Consider the following 22691-nt stretch of genomic DNA (forward strand, 5'->3'; position numbering starts at 1 on the left):
TCAGACACTTCTCTCTAATTACCAGGGGTCAGACACTTCTCTCTAATTACCAGGGGTCAGACACTTCCCTCTAATTACCAGGGGTCAGACACTTCTCTCTAATTACCAGGGGTCAGACACTTCTCTCTAATTACCAGGGGTCAGACACTTCTCTCTCATTACCAGGGGTCAGACACTTCTCTCTAATTACCAGGGGTCAGACATTTCTCTGTAATTAACCTGGGGTCAGACACTTCCCTCTAATTACCAGGGTTCAGACACTTCTCACTAATTTCCAGGGGTCAGACACCTCTCTCTAATTACCCGGGGTCAGACACTTCTCACTAATTACCAGGGGTCAGACACTTCCCTCTAATTACCAGGGGTCAGACACTTCTCACTAATTACCAGGGGTCAGACACTTCTCTCTAATTACCAGGGGTCAGACACTACTCTCTAATTACCAGGGGGCAGACACTTCCCTCTAATTACCAGGGGTCAGACACTTCTCACTCAATACCAAGGGTCAGATAATTCCCTCGAATTACCAGGGGTCAGACAATTCTCTCTATTTACCAGGGGCCAGACACTTCACACTAATTACCAGGGGTGAGACACTTCCCTCTAATTACCAGGGGTCAGACACTTCCCTCTAATTACCAGGGGTCAGACACTTCTCTCTAATTACCAGGGGCCAGACACTTCCCTCTAATTACCATGGGTCAGACACTTCTCACTAATTACCAAGGGTCAGACACTTCCCTCTAATTACCAGGGGTCAGACACTTCTCTCTAATTACCAGGGGTCAGACACTTCTTACTAATTACCAGCCGTCAGACACTTCTCTCTCATTACCAAGGGTCAGATAGTTCCCTCTAATTACCAGGGGTCAGACACTTCTCTCGAATTACCAGGGGCCAGACACTTCTCACTAATTACCAGGGGTCAGACACATCTCTCTAATTACCAGCCGTCAGACACTTCTCTCTAATTACCAGGGGTCAGACACTTCTCACCAATTACCAGCCGTCAGACACTTCTCTCTAATCACCAGGGGTCAGACACTTCCCTCTAATTACCAGGGGTCAGACACTTCTCACTAATTACCAGAGAGGGGGGTCAGACACTTCTCACTAATTACCAGCCGTCAGACACTTCTCTCTAATTACCAGTGGTCAGACACTTCCCTCTAATTACCAGTGGTCAGACACTTCTCTCTCATTACCAGGGGTCAGACACTTCTCTCTAATTACCAGGAGTCAGACACTTCTCTGTAATTACCAGGGGTCAGACACTTCCCTCTAATTACCAGGGGTCAGACACTTCTTACTAATAACCAGGGGTCAGACACTTCTCTCTAATTACCAGGGGTCAGACACTACCCTCCAATTAACCGGAGTCAGACACTTCTCTCTAATTACCAGGGGTCAGACACTTCTCTCTAATTACCAGGGGTCAGACACTTCTCTCTAATTACCAGGGGTCAGACACTTCCCTCTAATTACCAGGGGTCAGACACTTCTCTCTAATTACCAGGGGTCAGACACTTCTCTCTAATTACCAGGGGTCAGACACTTCTCTCTCATTACCAGGGGTCAGACACTTCTCTCTAATTACCAGGGGTCAGACATTTCTCTGTAATTAACCTGGGGTCAGACACTTCCCTCTAATTACCAGGGTTCAGACACTTCTCACTAATTTCCAGGGGTCAGACACCTCTCTCTAATTACCCGGGGTCAGACACTTCTCACTAATTACCAGGGGTCAGACACTTCCCTCTAATTACCAGGGGTCAGACACTTCTCACTAATTACCAGGGGTCAGACACTTCTCTCTAATTACCAGGGGTCAGACACTACTCTCTAATTACCAGGGGGCAGACACTTCCCTCTAATTACCAGGGGTCAGACACTTCTCACTCAATACCAAGGGTCAGATAATTCCCTCGAATTACCAGGGGTCAGACAATTCTCTCTATTTACCAGGGGCCAGACACTTCACACTAATTACCAGGGGTGAGACACTTCCCTCTAATTACCAGGGGTCAGACACTTCCCTCTAATTACCAGGGGTCAGACACTTCTCTCTAATTACCAGGGGCCAGACACTTCCCTCTAATTACCATGGGTCAGACACTTCTCACTAATTACTAGGGGCCAGACACTTCTCTCTAATTACCAGCCGTCAGACACTTCTCTCTAATTACCAGGGGTCAGACACTTCTCACTAATTACCAGCCGTCAGACACTTCTCTCTCATTACCAAGGGTCAGATCGTTCCCTCTAATTACAAGGGGTCAGACACTTCTCTCGAATTACCAGGGGCCAGACACTTCTCACTAATTACCAGGGGTCAGACACTTCTCTCTAATTACCAGCCGTCAGACACTTCTCTCTAATTACCAGGGGTCAGACACTTCTCAATAATTACCAGCTGTCAGACACTTCTCTCTAATTACCAGGGGTCAGACACTACCCTCTAATTACCAGGGGTCAGACACTTCTCACTAATTACCAGGGGTCAGACACTTCTCTCTAATTACCAGCCGTCAGACACTTCTCTCTAATTACCAGGGGTCAGACACTTCTCTCTAATTACCAAGGGTCAGACACTTCCCTCCAATTACCAGGGGTCAGGCACTTCTCTCTCATTACCAGGGGTCAGACACTTCTCTCTAATTACCAGGGGTCAGACACTTCTCTGGAATTTCCAGGGGTCATTACACTTCCCTCTAATTACCAGGGGTCAGACACTTCTCACTAATTACCAGGGGTCAGACACTTCTCTCTAATTACCCGGGGTCAGACACTTCTCACTAATTACCCGGGGTCAGACACTTCCCTCTAATTACCAGGGGTCAGACACTTCTCACTAATTACCAGGGGTCAGACACTTCTCTCTAATTACCCGGGGTCAGACACTTCTCACTAATTACCCGGGGTCAGACACTTCCCTCTAATTATCAGGGGTCAGACACTTCTCACTAATTACCAGGGGTCAGACACTTCTCTCTAATTACCAGGGGTCAGATACTTCTCTCTAATTACCAGGGGGCAGACACTTCCCTCTAATTACCAGGGGTCAGACACTTCTCTCTCAATACCAAGGGTCAGATAGTTCCCTCGAATTACCAGGGGTCAGACAATTCTCTCTATTTACCAGGGGCCAGACACTTCACACTAATTACCAGGGGTGAGACACTTCCCTCTAATTACCAGGGGTCAGACGCTTCCCTCTAATTACCAGTGGTCAGACACTTCTCTCTCATTACCAGGGGTCAGACACTTCCCTCTAATTACCAGAGGTCAGACACTTCCCTCTAATTACCAGGGGTCAGACACTTCTCTCTAATTACCAGGGGCCAGACACTTCCCTCTAATTACCATGGGTCAGACACTTCTCACTAATTACCAGGGGTCAGACACTTCTCTCTCATTACCAGGGGTCAGACACTTCTCTCTAATTACCAGGGGTCAGACATTTCTCTCGAATTACCAGGGGCCAGACACTTCTCACTAATTACCAGGGGCCAGACACTTCTCTCTAATTACCAGGGGTCAGACACTTCTCTGGAATTTCCAGGGGTCATTACACTTCCCTCTAATTACCAGGGGTCAGACACTTCTCACTAATTACCAGGGGTCAGACACTTCTCTCTAATTACCCGGGGTCAGACACTTCTCACTAATTACCCGGGGTCAGACACTTCCCTCTAATTACCAGAGGTCAGACACTTCCCTCTAATTACCAGGGGTCAGACACTTCTCTCTAATTACCAGGGGCCAGACACTTCCCTCTAATTACCATGGGTCAGACACTTCTCTCTAATTACCCGGGGTCAGACACTTCTCACTAATTACCCGGGGTCAGACACTTCCCTCTAATTACCAGGGGTCAGACACTTCTCACTAATTACCAGGGGTCAGACACTTCTCTCTAATTACCAGGGGTCAGATACTTCTCTCTAATTACCAGGGGGCAGACACTTCCCTCTAATTACCAGGGGTCAGACACTTCTCTCTCAATACCAAGGGTCAGATAGTTCCCTCGAATTACCAGGGGTCAGACAATTCTCTCTAATTACCAGGGGCCAGACACTTCTCACTAATTACCAGGGGCCAGACACTTCCCTCGAATTACCATAGGTCAGACACTTCTCACTAATTACCAGGGGTCAGACGCTTCCCTCTAATTACCAGTGGTCAGACACTTCTCTCTCATTACCAGGGGTCAGACACTTCCCTCTAATTACCAGAGGTCAGACACTTCCCTCTAATTACCAGGGGTCAGACACTTCTCTCTAATTACCAGGGGCCAGACACTTCCCTCTAATTACCATGGGTCAGACACTTCTCACTAATTACCAGGGGTCAGACACTTCTCTCTCATTACCAGGGGTCAGACACTTCTCTCTAATTACCAGGGGTCAGACATTTCTCTCGAATTACCAGGGGCCAGACACTTCTCACTAATTACCAGGGGCCAGACACTTCTCTCTAATTACCATCGGTCAGACACTTCTCTGGAATTTCCAGGGGTCATTACACTTCCCTCTAATTACCAGGGGTCAAACACTTCTCACTAATTACCAGGGGTCAGACACTTCTCTCTAATTACCCGGGGTCAGACACTTCTCACTAATTACCCGGGGTCAGACACTTCCCTCTAATTACCAGAGGTCAGACACTTCCCTCTAATTACCAGGGGTCAGACACTTCTCTCTAATTACCAGGGGCCAGACACTTCCCTCTAATTACCATGGGTCAGACACTTCTCTCTAATTACCCGGGGTCAGACACTTCTCACTAATTACCCGGGGTCAGACACTTCCCTCTAATTACCAGGGGTCAGACACTTCTCACTAATTACCAGTGGTCAGACACTTCCCTCTAATTACCAGTGGTCAGACACTTCTCTCTCATTACCAGGGGTCAGACACTTCTCTCTAATTACCAGGAGTCAGACACTTCTCTGTAATTACCAGGGGTCAGACACTTCCCTCTAATTACCAGGGGTCAGACACTTCTTACTAATAACCAGGGGTCAGACACTTCTCTCTAATTACCAGGGGTCAGACACTACCCTCCAATTAACCGGAGTCAGACACTTCTCTCTAATTACCAGGGGTCAGACACTTCTCTCTAATTACCAGGGGTCAGACACTTCTCTCTAATTACCAGGGGTCAGACACTTCCCTCTAATTACCAGGGGTCAGACACTTCTCTCTAATTACCAGGGGTCAGACACTTCTCTCTAATTACCAGGGGTCAGACACTTCTCTCTCATTACCAGGGGTCAGACACTTCTCTCTAATTACCAGGGGTCAGACATTTCTCTGTAATTAACAGGGGTCAGACACTTCCCTCTAATTACCAGGGTTCAGACACTTCTCACTAATTTCCAGGGGTCAGACACCTCTCTCTAATTACCCGGGGTCAGACACTTCTCACTAATTACCAGGGGTCAGACACTTCCCTCTAATTACCAGGGGTCAGACACTTCTCACTAATTACCAGGGGTCAGACACTTCTCTCTAATTACCAGGGGTCAGACACTACTCTCTAATTACCAGGGGGCAGACACTTCCCTCTAATTACCAGGGGTCAGACACTTCTCACTCAATACCAAGGGTCAGATAATTCCCTCGAATTACCAGGGGTCAGACAATTCTCTCTATTTACCAGGGGCCAGACACTTCACACTAATTACCAGGGGTGAGACACTTCCCTCTAATTACCAGGGGTCAGACACTTCCCTCTAATTACCAGGGGTCAGACACTTCTCTCTAATTACCAGGGGCCAGACACTTCCCTCTAATTACCATGGGTCAGACACTTCTCACTAATTACTAGGGGCCAGACACTTCTCTCTAATTACCAGCCGTCAGACACTTCTCTCTAATTACCAGGGGTCAGACACTTCTCACTAATTACCAGCCGTCAGACACTTCTCTCTCATTACCAAGGGTCAGATCGTTCCCTCTAATTACAAGGGGTCAGACACTTCTCTCGAATTACCAGGGGCCAGACACTTCTCACTAATTACCAGGGGTCAGACACTTCTCTCTAATTACCAGCCGTCAGACACTTCTCTCTAATTACCAGGGGTCAGACACTTCTCAATAATTACCAGCTGTCAGACACTTCTCTCTAATTACCAGGGGTCAGACACTACCCTCTAATTACCAGGGGTCAGACACTTCTCACTAATTACCAGGGGTCAGACACTTCTCTCTAATTACCAGCCGTCAGACACTTCTCTCTAATTACCAGGGGTCAGACACTTCTCTCTAATTACCAAGGGTCAGACACTTCCCTCCAATTACCAGGGGTCAGGCACTTCTCTCTCATTACCAGGGGTCAGACACTTCTCTCTAATTACCAGGGGTCAGACACTTCTCTGGAATTTCCAGGGGTCATTACACTTCCCTCTAATTACCAGGGGTCAGACACTTCTCACTAATTACCAGGGGTCAGACACTTCTCTCTAATTACCCGGGGTCAGACACTTCTCACTAATTACCCGGGGTCAGACACTTCCCTCTAATTACCAGGGGTCAGACACTTCTCACTAATTACCAGGGGTCAGACACTTCTCTCTAATTACCCGGGGTCAGACACTTCTCACTAATTACCCGGGGTCAGACACTTCCCTCTAATTACCAGGGGTCAGACACTTCTCACTAATTACCAGGGGTCAGACACTTCTCTCTAATTACCAGGGGTCAGATACTTCTCTCTAATTACCAGGGGGCAGACACTTCCCTCTAATTACCAGGGGTCAGACACTTCTCTCTCAATACCAAGGGTCAGATAGTTCCCTCGAATTACCAGGGGTCAGACAATTCTCTCTAATTACCAGGGGCCAGACACTTCTCACTAATTACCAGGGGCCAGACACTTCCCTCGAATTACCATAGGTCAGACACTTCTCACTAATTACCAGGGGTCAGACGCTTCCCTCTAATTACCAGTGGTCAGACACTTCTCTCTCATTACCAGGGGTCAGACACTTCCCTCTAATTACCAGAGGTCAGACACTTCCCTCTAATTACCAGGGGTCAGACACTTCTCTCTAATTACCAGGGGCCAGACACTTCCCTCTAATTACCATGGGTCAGACACTTCTCACTAATTACCAGGGGTCAGACACTTCTCTCTAATGACCAGGGGCCAGACACTTCCCTCTAATTACCATGGGTCAGACACTTCTCACTAATTACCAGGGGTCAGACACTTCTCTCTCATTACCAGGGGTCAGACACTTCTCTCTAATTACCAGGGGTCAGACATTTCTCTCGAATTACCAGGGGCCAGACACTTCTCACTAATTACCAGGGGCCAGACACTTCTCTCTAATTACCAGGGGTCAGACACTTCTCTGGAATTTCCAGGGGTCATTACACTTCCCTCTAATTACCAGGGGTCAGACACTTCTCACTAATTACCAGGGGTCAGACACTTCTCTCTAATTACCCGGGGTCAGACACTTCTCACTAATTACCCGGGGTCAGACACTTCCCTCTAATTACCAGAGGTCAGACACTTCCCTCTAATTACCAGGGGTCAGACACTTCTCTCTAATTACCAGGGGCCAGACACTTCCCTCTAATTACCATGGGTCAGACACTTCTCTCTAATTACCCGGGGTCAGACACTTCTCACTAATTACCCGGGGTCAGACACTTCCCTCTAATTACCAGGGGTCAGACACTTCTCACTAATTACCAGGGGTCAGACACTTCTCTCTAATTACCAGGGGTCAGATACTTCTCTCTAATTACCAGGGGGCAGACACTTCCCTCTAATTACCAGGGGTCAGACACTTCTCTCTCAATACCAAGGGTCAGATAGTTCCCTCGAATTACCAGGGGTCAGACAATTCTCTCTAATTACCAGGGGCCAGACACTTCTCACTAATTACCAGGGGCCAGACACTTCCCTCGAATTACCATAGGTCAGACACTTCTCACTAATTACCAGGGGTCAGACGCTTCCCTCTAATTACCAGTGGTCAGACACTTCTCTCTCATTACCAGGGGTCAGACACTTCCCTCTAATTACCAGAGGTCAGACACTTCCCTCTAATTACCAGGGGTCAGACACTTCTCTCTAATTACCAGGGGCCAGACACTTCCCTCTAATTACCATGGGTCAGACACTTCTCACTAATTACCAGGGGTCAGACACTTCTCTCTCATTACCAGGGGTCAGACACTTCTCTCTAATTACCAGGGGTCAGACATTTCTCTCGAATTACCAGGGGCCAGACACTTCTCACTAATTACCAGGGGCCAGACACTTCTCTCTAATTACCAGGGGTCAGACACTTCTCTCTAATTACCAGGGGTCAGACACTACCCTCCAATTAACCGGAGTCAGACACTTCTCTCTAATTACCAGGGGTCAGACACTTCTCTCTAATTACCAGGGGTCAGACACTTCTCTCTAATTACCAGGGGTCAGACACTTCTCTCTAATTACCAGGGGTCAGACACTTCTCTCTAATTACCAGGGGTCAGACACTTCTCTCTCATTACCAGGGGTCAGACACTTCTCTCTAATTACCAGGGGTCAGACATTTCTCTGTAATTAACAGGGGTCAGACACTTCCCTCTAATTACCAGGGTTCAGACACTTCTCACTAATTTCCAGGGGTCAGACACCTCTCTCTAATTACCCGGGGTCAGACACTTCTCACTAATTACCAGGGGTCAGACACTTCCCTCTAATTACCAGGGGTCAGACACTTCTCACTAATTACCAGGGGTCAGACACTTCTCTCTAATTACCAGGGGTCAGACACTACTCTCTAATTACCAGGGGGCAGACACTTCCCTCTAATTACCAGGGGTCAGACACTTCTCACTCAATACCAAGGGTCAGATAATTCCCTCGAATTACCAGGGGTCAGACAATTCTCTCTATTTACCAGGGGCCAGACACTTCACACTAATTACCAGGGGTGAGACACTTCCCTCTAATTACCAGGGGTCAGACACTTCCCTCTAATTACCAGGGGTCAGACACTTCTCTCTAATTACCAGGGGCCAGACACTTCCCTCTAATTACCATGGGTCAGACACTTCTCACTAATTACTAGGGGCCAGACACTTCTCTCTAATTACCAGCCGTCAGACACTTCTCTCTAATTACCAGGGGTCAGACACTTCTCACTAATTACCAGCCGTCAGACACTTCTCTCTCATTACCAAGGGTCAGATCGTTCCCTCTAATTACAAGGGGTCAGACACTTCTCTCGAATTACCAGGGGCCAGACACTTCTCACTAATTACCAGGGGTCAGACACTTCTCTCTAATTACCAGCCGTCAGACACTTCTCTCTAATTACCAGGGGTCAGACACTTCTCAATAATTACCAGCTGTCAGACACTTCTCTCTAATTACCAGGGGTCAGACACTACCCTCTAATTACCAGGGGTCAGACACTTCTCACTAATTACCAGGGGTCAGACACTTCTCTCTAATTACCAGCCGTCAGACACTTCTCTCTAATTACCAGGGGTCAGACACTTCTCTCTAATTACCAAGGGTCAGACACTTCCCTCCAATTACCAGGGGTCAGGCACTTCTCTCTCATTACCAGGGGTCAGACACTTCTCTCTAATTACCAGGGGTCAGACACTTCTCTGGAATTTCCAGGGGTCATTACACTTCCCTCTAATTACCAGGGGTCAGACACTTCTCACTAATTACCAGGGGTCAGACACTTCTCTCTAATTACCCGGGGTCAGACACTTCTCACTAATTACCCGGGGTCAGACACTTCCCTCTAATTACCAGGGGTCAGACACTTCTCACTAATTACCAGGGGTCAGACACTTCTCTCTAATTACCCGGGGTCAGACACTTCTCACTAATTACCCGGGGTCAGACACTTCCCTCTAATTACCAGGGGTCAGACACTTCTCACTAATTACCAGGGGTCAGACACTTCTCTCTAATTACCAGGGGTCAGATACTTCTCTCTAATTACCAGGGGGCAGACACTTCCCTCTAATTACCAGGGGTCAGACACTTCTCTCTCAATACCAAGGGTCAGATAGTTCCCTCGAATTACCAGGGGTCAGACAATTCTCTCTAATTACCAGGGGCCAGACACTTCTCACTAATTACCAGGGGCCAGACACTTCCCTCGAATTACCATAGGTCAGACACTTCTCACTAATTACCAGGGGTCAGACGCTTCCCTCTAATTACCAGTGGTCAGACACTTCTCTCTCATTACCAGGGGTCAGACACTTCCCTCTAATTACCAGAGGTCAGACACTTCCCTCTAATTACCAGGGGTCAGACACTTCTCTCTAATTACCAGGGGCCAGACACTTCCCTCTAATTACCATGGGTCAGACACTTCTCACTAATTACCAGGGGTCAGACACTTCTCTCTAATTACCAGGGGCCAGACACTTCCCTCTAATTACCATGGGTCAGACACTTCTCACTAATTACCAGGGGTCAGACACTTCTCTCTCATTACCAGGGGTCAGACACTTCTCTCTAATTACCAGGGGTCAGACATTTCTCTCGAATTACCAGGGGCCAGACACTTCTCACTAATTACCAGGGGCCAGACACTTCTCTCTAATTACCAGGGGTCAGACACTTCTCTGGAATTTCCAGGGGTCATTACACTTCCCTCTAATTACCAGGGGTCAGACACTTCTCACTAATTACCAGGGGTCAGACACTTCTCTCTAATTACCCGGGGTCAGACACTTCTCACTAATTACCCGGGGTCAGACACTTCCCTCTAATTACCAGAGGTCAGACACTTCCCTCTAATTACCAGGGGTCAGACACTTCTCTCTAATTACCAGGGGCCAGACACTTCCCTCTAATTACCATGGGTCAGACACTTCTCTCTAATTACCCGGGGTCAGACACTTCTCACTAATTACCCGGGGTCAGACACTTCCCTCTAATTACCAGGGGTCAGACACTTCTCACTAATTACCAGGGGTCAGACACTTCTCTCTAATTACCAGGGGTCAGATACTTCTCTCTAATTACCAGGGGGCAGACACTTCCCTCTAATTACCAGGGGTCAGACACTTCTCTCTCAATACCAAGGGTCAGATAGTTCCCTCGAATTACCAGGGGTCAGACAATTCTCTCTAATTACCAGGGGCCAGACACTTCTCACTAATTACCAGGGGCCAGACACTTCCCTCGAATTACCATAGGTCAGACACTTCTCACTAATTACCAGGGGTCAGACGCTTCCCTCTAATTACCAGTGGTCAGACACTTCTCTCTCATTACCAGGGGTCAGACACTTCCCTCTAATTACCAGAGGTCAGACACTTCCCTCTAATTACCAGGGGTCAGACACTTCTCTCTAATTACCAGGGGCCAGACACTTCCCTCTAATTACCATGGGTCAGACACTTCTCACTAATTACCAGGGGTCAGACACTTCTCTCTCATTACCAGGGGTCAGACACTTCTCTCTAATTACCAGGGGTCAGACATTTCTCTCGAATTACCAGGGGCCAGACACTTCTCACTAATTACCAGGGGCCAGACACTTCTCTCTAATTACCAGGGGTCAGACACTTCTCTGGAATTTCCAGGGGTCATTACACTTCCCTCTAATTACCAGGGGTCAGACACTTCTCACTAATTACCAGGGGTCAGACACTTCTCTCTAATTACCCGGGGTCAGACACTTCTCACTAATTACCCGGGGTCAGACACTTCCCTCTAATTACCAGAGGTCAGACACTTCCCTCTAATTACCAGGGGTCAGACACTTCTCTCTAATTACCAGGGGCCAGACACTTCCCTCTAATTACCATGGGTCAGACACTTCTCACTAATTACCAGGGGTCAGACACTTCTCTCTCATTACCAGGGGTCAGACACTTCTCTCTAATTACCAGGGGTCAGACATTTCTCTCGAATTACCAGGGGCCAGACACTTCTCACTAATTACCAGGGGCCAGACACTTCTCTCCAATTACCAGCCATCAGACACTTCTCTCTGATTACCAGGGGTCAGACACTTCTCACTAATTACCAGCCGTCAGACACTTCTCTCTCATTACCAAGGGTCAGATAGTTCCCTCTAATTACCAGGGGTCAGACACTTCTCTCGAATTACCACGGGCCAGACACTTCTCACTAATTACCAGGGGTCAGACACTTCTCTCTAATTACCAGCCGTCAGACACTTCTCTCTAATTACCAGGGGTCAGACACTTCTCACTAATTACCAGCCGTCAGACACTTCTCTCTAATTACCAGGGGTCAGACACTTCCCTCTAATTACCAGGGGTCAGACACTTCTCACTAATTACCAGAGAGGGGGGTCATACACTTCTCTCTAATTACCAGGGGTCAGACACTTCTCACTAATTACCAGCCGTCAGACACTTCTCTCTAATTACCAGGGGTCAGACACTTCCCTCTAATTACCAATGGTCAGACACTTCTCTCTCATTACCAGGGGTCAGACACTTCTCTCTAATTACCAGGGGTCAGACACTTCTCTGTAATTACCAGTGGTCAGACACTTCCCTCTAATTACCAGGGGTCAGACACTTCTTACTAATTACCAGTGGTCATACACTTCTCTCTAATTACCAGCGGTCAGACACTTCTCTGTAATTACCAGGGGTCAAACACTTCCCTCCAATTACCAGGGGTCAGACACTTCTCTCTAATTACCAGGGGTCAGACACTTCCCTCTAATTACCAGTGGTCAGACACTTCTCTCTCATTACCAGGGGTCAGACACTTCTCTCTAATTACCAGGGGTCAGACACTTCTCTCTCATTACCAGGGGTCAGACACTTCTCTCTAATTACCAGGGGTCAGACATTTCTCTGTAATTAACAGGGGTCAGACACTTCCCTCTAATTACCAGGGTTCAGACACTTCTCACTAATTTCCAGGGGTCAGACACTTCTCTCTAATTACCAGGGGCCAGACACTTCTCACTAATTACCAGGGGCCAGACACTTCTCTCCAATTACCAGCCATCAGACACTTTTCTCTGATTACCAGGGGTCAGACACTTCTCACTAATTACCAGCCGTCAGACACTTCTCTCTCATTACCAAGGGTCAGATAGTTCCCTCTAATTACCAGGGGTCAGACACTTCTCTCGAATTACCACGGGCCAGACACTTCTCACTAATTACCAGGGGTCAGACACTTCTCTCTAATTACCAGCCGTCAGACACTTCTCTCTAATTACCAGGGGTCAGACACTTCTCACTAATTACCAGCCGTCAGACACTTCTCTCTAATTACCAGGGGTCAGACACTTCCCTCTAATTACCAGGGGTCAGACACTTCTCACTAATTACCAGAGAGGGGGGTCAGACACTTCTCTCTAATTACCAGGTGTCAGACACTTCTCACTAATTACCAGCCGTCAGACACTTCTCTCGAATTACCAGGGGTCAGACACTTCCCTCTAATTACCAGTGGTCAGACACTTCTCTCTCATTACCAGGGGTCAGACACTTCTCTGTAATTACCAGGGGTCAGACACTTCCCTCTAATTACCAGGGGCCAGACACTTCTCACTAATTACCAGGGGTCAGACACTTCTCTCTAATTACCAGCCGTCAGACACTTCTCTCTAATTACCAGGGGTCAGACACTTCTCACTAATTACCAGCCATCAGACACTTCTCTCTAATTACCAGGGGTCAGACACTTCCCTCTAATTACCAGGGGTCAGACACTTCTCACTAATTACCAGAGAGGGGGGTCAGACACTTCTCTCTAATTACCAGGGGTCAGACACTTCTCACTAATTACCAGCCGTCAGACACTTCTCTCTAATTACCAGGGGTCAGACACTTCCCTCTAATTACCAGTGGTCAGACACTTCTCTCTCATTACCAGGGGTCAGACACTTCTCTCTAATTACCAGGGGTCAGACACTTCTCTGTAATTACCAGGGGTCAGACACTTCCCTCTAATTACCAGGGGTCAGACACTTCTTACTAATTACCAGTGGTCATACACTTCTCTCTAATTACCAGGGGTCAGACACTTCTCTGTAATTACCAGGGGTCAAACACTTCCCTCCAATTACCAGGGGTCAGACACTTCTCTCTAATTACCAGGGGTCAGACACTTCCCTCTAATTACCAGTGGTCAGACACTTCTCTCTCATTACCAGGGGTCAGACACTTCTCTCTAATTACCAGGGGTCAGACACTTCTCTCTCATTACCAGGGGTCAGACACTTCTCTCTAATTACCAGGGGTCAGACATTTCTCTGTAATTAACAGGGGTCAGACACTTCCCTCTAATTACCAGGGTTCAGACACTTCTCACTAATTTCCAGGGGTCAGACACTTCTCTCTAATTACCCGGGGTCAGACACTTCTCACTAATTACCCGGGGTCAGACACTTCCCTCTAATTACCAGGGGTCAGACACTTCTCACTAATTACCAGGGGTCAGACACTTCTCTCTAATTACCAGGGGTCAGACACTACTCTCTAATTACCAGGGGGCAGACACTTCCCTCTAATTACCAGGGGTCAGACACTTCTCACTCAATACCAAGGGTCAGATAGTTCCCTCGAATTACCAGGGGTCAGACAATTCTCTCTATTTACCAGGGGTCAGACACTTCTCACTAATTACCAGGGGTGAGACACTTCCCTCTAATTACCAGGGGTCAGACACTTCCCTCTAATTACCAGGGGTCAGACACTTCTCTCTAATTACCAGGGGCCAGACACTTCCCTCTAATTACCATGGGTCAGACACTTCTCACTAATTACCAGGGGCCAGACACTTCCCTCTAATTACCATGGGTCAGACACTTCTCACTAATTACCAGGGGTCAGACACTTCCCTCTAATTACCAGTGGTCAGACACTTCTCTCTCATTACCAGGGGTCAGACACTTCCCTCTAATTACCAGGGGTCAGACACTTCTCTCGAATTACCAGGGGCCAGACACTTCTCACTAATTACCAGGGGTCAGACACTTCTCTCTAATTACCAGCCGTCAGACACTTCTCTCTAATTACCAGGGGTCAGACACTTCTCAATAATTACCAGCTGTCAGACACTTCTCTCTAATTACCAGGGGTCAGACACTTCCCTCTAATTACCAGGGGTCAGACACTTCTCACTAATTACCAGGGGTCAGACACATCTCTCTAATTACCAGCCGTCAGACACTTCTCTCTAATTACCAGGGGTCAGACACTTCTCTCTAATTACCAAGGGTCAGACACTTCCCTCTAATTACCAGGGGTCAGGCACTTCTCTCTCATTACCAGGGGTCAGACACTTCTCTCTAATTACCAGGGGTCAGACACTTCTCTGGAATTTCCAGGGGTCATTACACTTCCCTCTAATTACCAGGGGTCAGACACTTCTCACTAATTACCAGGGGTCAGACACTTCCCTCTAATTACCAGGGGTCAGACACTTCTCACTAATTACCAGGGGTCAGACACTTCTCTCTAATTACCCGGGGTCAGACACTTCTCTCTAATTACCAGGGGTCAGATACTTCTCTCTAATTACCAGGGGTCAGACACTTCTCTCTAATTACCAGGGGTCAGACACTTCTCTCTAATTACCAGGGGTCAGATACTTCTCTCTAATTACCAGGGGTCAGACACTTCTCTCTAATTACCCGGGGTCAGACACTTCTCTCTAATTACCAGGGGTCAGATACTTCTCTCTAATTACCAGGGGTCAGACACTTCTCTCTAATTACCAGGGGTCAGACACTTCTCTCTAATTACCAGGGGTCAGATACTTCTCTCTAATTACCAGGGGGCAGACACTTCCCTCTAATTACCAGGGGTCAGACACTTCTCTCTCAATACCAAGGGTCAGATAGTTCCCTCGAATTACCAGGGGTCAGACAACTCTCTCTAATTACCAGGGGCCAGACACTTCTCACTAATTACCAGGGGCCAGACACTTCCCTCGAATTACCATGGGTCAGACACTTCTCACTAATTACCAGGGGTCAGACGCTTCCCTCTAATTACCAGTGGTCAGACACTTCTCTCTCATTACCAGGGGTCAGACACTTCCCTCTAATTACCAGAGGTCAGACACTTCCCTCTAATTACCAGGGGTCAGACACTTCTCTCTAATTACCAGGGGCCAGACACTTCCCTCTAATTACCATGGGTCAGACACTTCTCACTAATTACCAGGGGTCAGACACTTCTCTCTCATTACCAGGGGTCAGACACTTCTCTCTAATTACCAGGGGTCAGACATTTCTCTCGAATTACCAGGGGCCAGACACTTCTCTCTAATTACCAGGGGCCAGACACTTCTCTCCAATTACCAGCCATCAGACACTTCTCTCTAATTACCAGGGGTCAGAAACTTCTCACTAATTACCAGCCGTCAGACACTTCTCTCGCATTACCAAGGGTCAGATAGTTCCCTCTAATTACCAGGGGTCAGACACTTCTCTCGAATTACCACGGGCCAGACACTTCTCACTAATTACCAGGGGTCAGACACTTCTCTCTAATTACCAGCCGTCAGACACTTCCCTCTAATTACCAGTGGTCAGACACTTCGCTCTCATTACCAGGGGTCAGACACTTCTCTGTAATTACCAGGGGTCAGACACTTCCCTCTAATTACCAGGGGTCAGACACTTCTCACTAATTACCAGGGGTCAGACACTTCTCTCTAATTGCCAGGGGTCAGACACTTCCCTCCAATTAACCGGGGTCAGACACTTCTCTCTAATTACCAGGGGTCAGACACTTCCCTCTAATTACCAGGGGTCAGACACTTCTCACTAATTACCAGGGGTCAGACACTTCTCTCTAATTACCAGGGGTCAGACACTTCTTTCTAATTACCAGTGGTCAGACACTTCCCTCTAATTACCAGGGGTCAGATACTTCTCTCTAATTACCAGGGGTCAGACATATCTCTCGAATTACCAGGGGCCAGACACTTCTCACTAATTACCAGGGGCCAGACACTTCTCTCTAATTACCAGCCATCAGACACTTCTCTCTAATTACCAGGGGTCAGACACTTCTCACTAATTACCAGCCGTCAGACACTTCTCTCTCATTACCAAGGGTCAGATAGTTCCCTCTAATTACCAGGGGTCAGACACTTCTCTCTCATTACCAGGGGTCAGACACTTCTCTCTAATTACCAGGGGTCAGACAGTTCTCTGGAATTTCCAGGGGTCATTACACTTCCCTCTAATTACCAGGGGTCAGACACTTCTCACTAATTACCAGGGGTCAGACACTTCTCTCTAATTACCCGGGGTCAGACACTTCTCACTAATTACCCGGGGTCAGACACTTCCCTCTAATTACCAGGGGTCAGACACTTCTCACTAATTACCAGGGGTCAGACACTTCTCTCTAATTACCCGGGGTCAGACACTTCTCACTAATTACCCGGGGTCAGACACTTCCCTCTAATTACCAGGGGTCAGACACTTCTCACTAATTACCAGGGGTCAGACACTTCTCTCTAATTACCAGGGGTCAGATACTTCTCTCTAATTACCAGGGGGCAGACACTTCCCTCTAATTACCAGGGGTCAGACACTTCTCTCTCAATACCAGGGGTCAGATAGTTCCCTCGAATTACCAGGGGTCAGACAACTCTCTCTAATTACCAGGGGCCAGACACTTCTCACTAATTACCAGGGGCCAGACACTTCCCTCGAATTACCAGGGGTCAGACACTTCTCACTAATTACCAGGGGTCAGACACTTCTCTCTAATTACCAGGGGTCAGACACTTCCCTCCAATTAACCGGGGTCAGACACTTCTCTCTAATTACCAGGGGTCAGACACTTCCCTCTAATTACCAGGGATCAGACACTTCTCACTAATTACCAGGGGTCAGACACTTCTCTCTAATTACCAGGGGTCAGACACTTTCCTCTAATTACCAGTGGTCAGACAATTCCCTCTAATTACCAGGGGTCAGATACTTCTCTCTAATTACCAGGGGTCAGACATATCTCTCGAATTACCAGGGGCCAGACACTTCTCACTAATTACCAGGGGCCAGACACTTCTCTCTAATTACCAGCCATCAGACACTTCTCTCTAATTACCAGGGGTCAGACACTTCTCACTAATTACCAGCCGTCAGACACTTCTCTCTCATTACCAAGGGTCAGATAGTTCCCTCTAATTACCAGGGGTCAGACACTTCTCTCGAATTACCAGGGGCCAGACACTTCTCACTAATTACCAGGGGTCAGACACTTCTCACTCAATACCAAGGGTCAGATAGTTCCCTCGAATTACCAGGGGTCAGACAATTCTCTCTATTTAGCAGGGGCCAGACACTTCTCACTAATTACCAGGGGTGAGACACTTCCCTCTAATTACCAGGGGTAAGACACTTCCCTCTAATTACCAGGGGTCAGACACTTCTCTCTAATTACCAGGGGCCAGACACTTCCCTCTAATTACCATGGATCAGACACTTCTCACTAATTACTAGGGGCCAGACACTTCTCTCTAATTACCAGCCGTCAGACACTTCTCTCTAATTACCAGGGGTCAGACACTTCTCACTAATTACCAGCCGTCAGACACTTCTCTCTAATTACCAGGGGTCAGACACTTCCCTCTAATTACCAGGGGTCAGACACTTCTCACTAATTACCAGGGGTCAGACACTTCTCTCTAATTACCAGCCGTCAGACACTTCTCTCTAATTTCCAGGGGTCAGACACTTCTCTCTAATTACCAAGGGTCAGACACTTCCCTCTAATTACCAGGGGTCAGGCACTTCTCTCTCATTACCAGGGGTCAGACACTTCTCTCTAATTACCAGGGGTCAGAAACTTCTCTGGAATTTCCAGGGGTCAGACACTTCCCTCTAATTACCAGGGGTCAGACACTTCCCTCTAATTACCAGAGGTCAGACACTTCTCACTAATTACCAGAGAGGGGGGTCAGACACTTCTCTCCAATTAACCGGGGTCAGACACTTCTCTCTAATTACCAGGGGTCAGACACTTCTCTGTAATTACCAGGGGTCAGACACTATCCTCTAATTACCAGGGGTCAGACACTTCTCACTAATTACCAGGGGTCAGACACTTCTCTCTAATTACCAGGGGTCAGACACTTCCCTCCAATTAACCGGGGTCAGACACTTCTCTCTAATTACCAGGGGTCAGACACTTCCCTCTAATTACCAGGGGTCAGACACTTTTCACTAATTACCAGGGGTCAGACACTTCTCTCTAATTACCAGGGGTCAGGCACTTCTCTCTAATTACCAGTGGTCAGACACTTCCCTCTAATTACAAGGGGTCAGACACTTCTCTCTAATTACCAGGGGTCAGACATTTCTCTCGAATTACCAGGGGCCAGACACTTCTCACTAATTACCAGGGGCCAGACACTTCTCTCTAATTACCAGCCATCAGACACTTCTCTCGAATTACCAGGGGCCAGACACTTCTCACTAATTACCAGGGGTCAGACACTTCTCTCTAATTACCAGCCGTCAGACACTTCTCTCTAATTACCAGGGGTCAGACACTTCTCACTAATTACCAGCCGTCAGACACTTCTCTCTAATTACCAGGGGTCAGACACTTCCCTCTAATTACCAGGGGTCAGACACTTCTCACTAATTACTAGAGAGGGGGGTCAGACACTTCTCTCTAATTACCAGGGGTCAGACACTTCTCTCTAATTACCAGGGGTCAGACACTTCCCTCTAATTACCAGTGGTCAGACACTTCTCTCTCATTACCAGGGGTCAGACACTTCTCTCTAATTACCAGGGGTCAGACACTTCTCTGTAATTACCAGGGGTCAGACACTTCCCTCTAATTACCAGTGGTCAGACACTTCTCTCTAATTACCAGCGGTCAGACACTTCCCTCTAATTACCAGGGGTCAGACACTTCTCACTAATTACCAGGGGTCAGACACTTCTCACTAATTAACAGGGGTCAGACACTTCTCTCTAATTACCAGGGGTCAGACACTTCTCTCTCATTACCAGGGGTCAGACACTTCTCTCTAATTACCAGGGGTCAGACACTTCTCTCTAATTACCAGGGGTCAGACACTTCTCTCTCATTACCAGGGGTCAGACACTTCTCTCTAATTACCAGGGGTCAGACATTTCTCTGTAATTAACAGGGGTCAGACACTTCCCTCTAATTACCAGGGTTCAGACACTTCTCACTAATTACCAGGGGTCAGACACTTCTCTCTAATTACCCGGGGTCAGACACTTCCCTCTAATTACCAGGGGTCAGACACTTCTCACTAATTACCAGGGGTCAGACACTTCTCTCTAATTACCAGGGGTCAGACACTACTCTCTAATTACCAGGGGGCAGACACTTTCCTCTAATTACCAGGGGTCAGACACTTCTCACTCAATACCAAGGGTCAGATAGTTCCCTCGAATTACCAGGGGTCAGACAATTCTCTCTATTTACCAGGAGTCAGACACTTCTCACTAATTACCAGGGGTGAGACACTTCCCTCTAATTACCAGGGGTAAGACACTTCCCTCTAATTACAGGGGTCAGACACTTCTCTCTAATTACCAGGGGCCAGACACTTCCCTCTAATTACCATGGGTCAGACACTTCTCACTAATTACTAGGGGCCAGACACTTCTCTCTAATTACCAGCCGTCAGACACTTCTCTCTAATTACCAGGGGTCAGACACTTCTCACTAATTGCCAGCCGTCAGACACTTCTCTCTCATTACCAAGGGTCAGATCGTTCCCTCTAATTACCAGGGGCCAGACACTTCTCACTAATTACCAGGGGTCAAACACTTCTCTCTAATTACCAGCCGTCAGACACTTCTCTCCAATTACCAGGGGTCAGACACTTCTCACTAATTACCAGCCGTCAGACACTTCTCTCTAATTACCAGCCATCAGACACTTCCCTCTAATTACCAGGGGTCAGACACTTCTCACTAATTACCAGGGGTCAGACACTTCTCTCTAATTACCAGCCGTCAGACACTTCTCTCTAATTACCAGGGGTCAGACACTTCTCGCTAATTCCCAAGGGTCAGAAACTTCCCTCTAATTACCAGGGGTCAGGCACTTCTCTCTCATTACCAGGGGTCAGACACTTCTCTCTAATTACCAGGGGTCAGACACTTCTCTGGAATTTCCAGGGGTCAGACACTTCCCTCTAATTACCAGGGGTCAGACACTTCTCACTAATTACCAGGGGTCAGACACTTCTCTCTAATTACCAGGGGTCAGACACTTCTCTCTAATTACCAGGGGTCAGATACTTCTCTCTAATTACCAGGGGGCAGACACTTCCCTCTAATTACCAGGGGTCAGACACTTCTCTCTCAATACCAAGGGTCAGATAGTTCCCTCGAATTACCAGGGGTCAGACAATTCTCTCTAATTACCAGGGGCCAGACACTTCTCACTAATTACCAGGGGCCAGACACTTCCCTCTAATTACCATGGGTCAGACACTTCTCACTAATTACCAGGGGTCAGACACTTCCCTCTAATTACCAGTGGTCAGACACTTCTCTCTCATTACCAGGGGTCAGACACTTCCCTCTAATTACCAGGGGTCAGACACTTCCCTCTAATTACCAGGGGTCAGACACTTCTCTCTAATTACCAGGGGCCAGACACTTCCCTCTAATTACCATGGGTCAGACACTTCTCACTAATTACCAGGGGTCAGACACTTCCCTCCAATTACCAGTGGTCAGACACTTCTCTCTCATTACCAGGCGTCAGACACTTCTCTCTAATTACCAGGGGTCAGACATTTCTCTCGAAATACCAGGGGTCAGACACTTCTCACTAATTACCAGGGGCCAGACACTTCTCTCCAATTACCAGCCATCAGACACTTCTCTCTATTTACCAGGGGTCAGACACTTCTCACTAATTACCAGCCGTCAGACACTTCTCTCTCATTACCAAGGGTCAGATAGTTCCCTCTAATTAACAGGGGTCAGACACTTCTCTCGAATTACCAGGGGCCAGACACTTCTCACTAATTACCAGGGGTCAGGCACTTCTCTCTCATTACCAGGGGTCAGACACTTCTCTCTAATTACCAGGGGTCAGACACTTCTCTGGAATTTCCAGGGGTCAGACACTTCCCTCTAATTACCAGGGGTCAGACACTTCTCACTAATTACCAGGGGTCAGACACTTCTCTCTAATTACCAGGGGTCAGACACTTCTCTCTAATTACCAGGGGTCAGATACTTCTCTCTAATTACCAGGGGGCAGACACTTCCCTCTAATTACCAGGGGTCAGACACTTCTCTCTCAATACCAAGGGTCAGATAGTTCCCTCGAATTACCAGGGGTCAGACAATTCTCTCTAATTACCAGGGGCCAGACACTTCTCACTAATTACCAGGGGCCAGACACTTCCCTCTAATTACCATGGGTCAGACACTTCTCACTAATTACCAGGGGTCAGACACTTCCCTCTAATTACCAGTGGTCAGACACTTCTCTCTCATTACCAGGGGTCAGACACTTCCCTCTAATTACCAGGGGTCAGACACTTCTCTCTAATTACCAGAGGCCAGACACTTCCCTCTATTTACCATGGGTCAGACACTTCTCACTAATTACCAGGGGCCAGACACTTCTCTCTAATTACCAGCCGTCAGACACTTCTCTCTAATTACCAGGGGTCAGACACTTCTCACTAATTACCAGGGGTCAGACACTTCTCTCTAATT

Source organism: Pristiophorus japonicus, chromosome 12 (genome assembly GCF_044704955.1).
Source record: "Pristiophorus japonicus isolate sPriJap1 chromosome 12, sPriJap1.hap1, whole genome shotgun sequence".
NCBI lineage: Eukaryota > Metazoa > Chordata > Chondrichthyes > Pristiophoridae > Pristiophorus > Pristiophorus japonicus.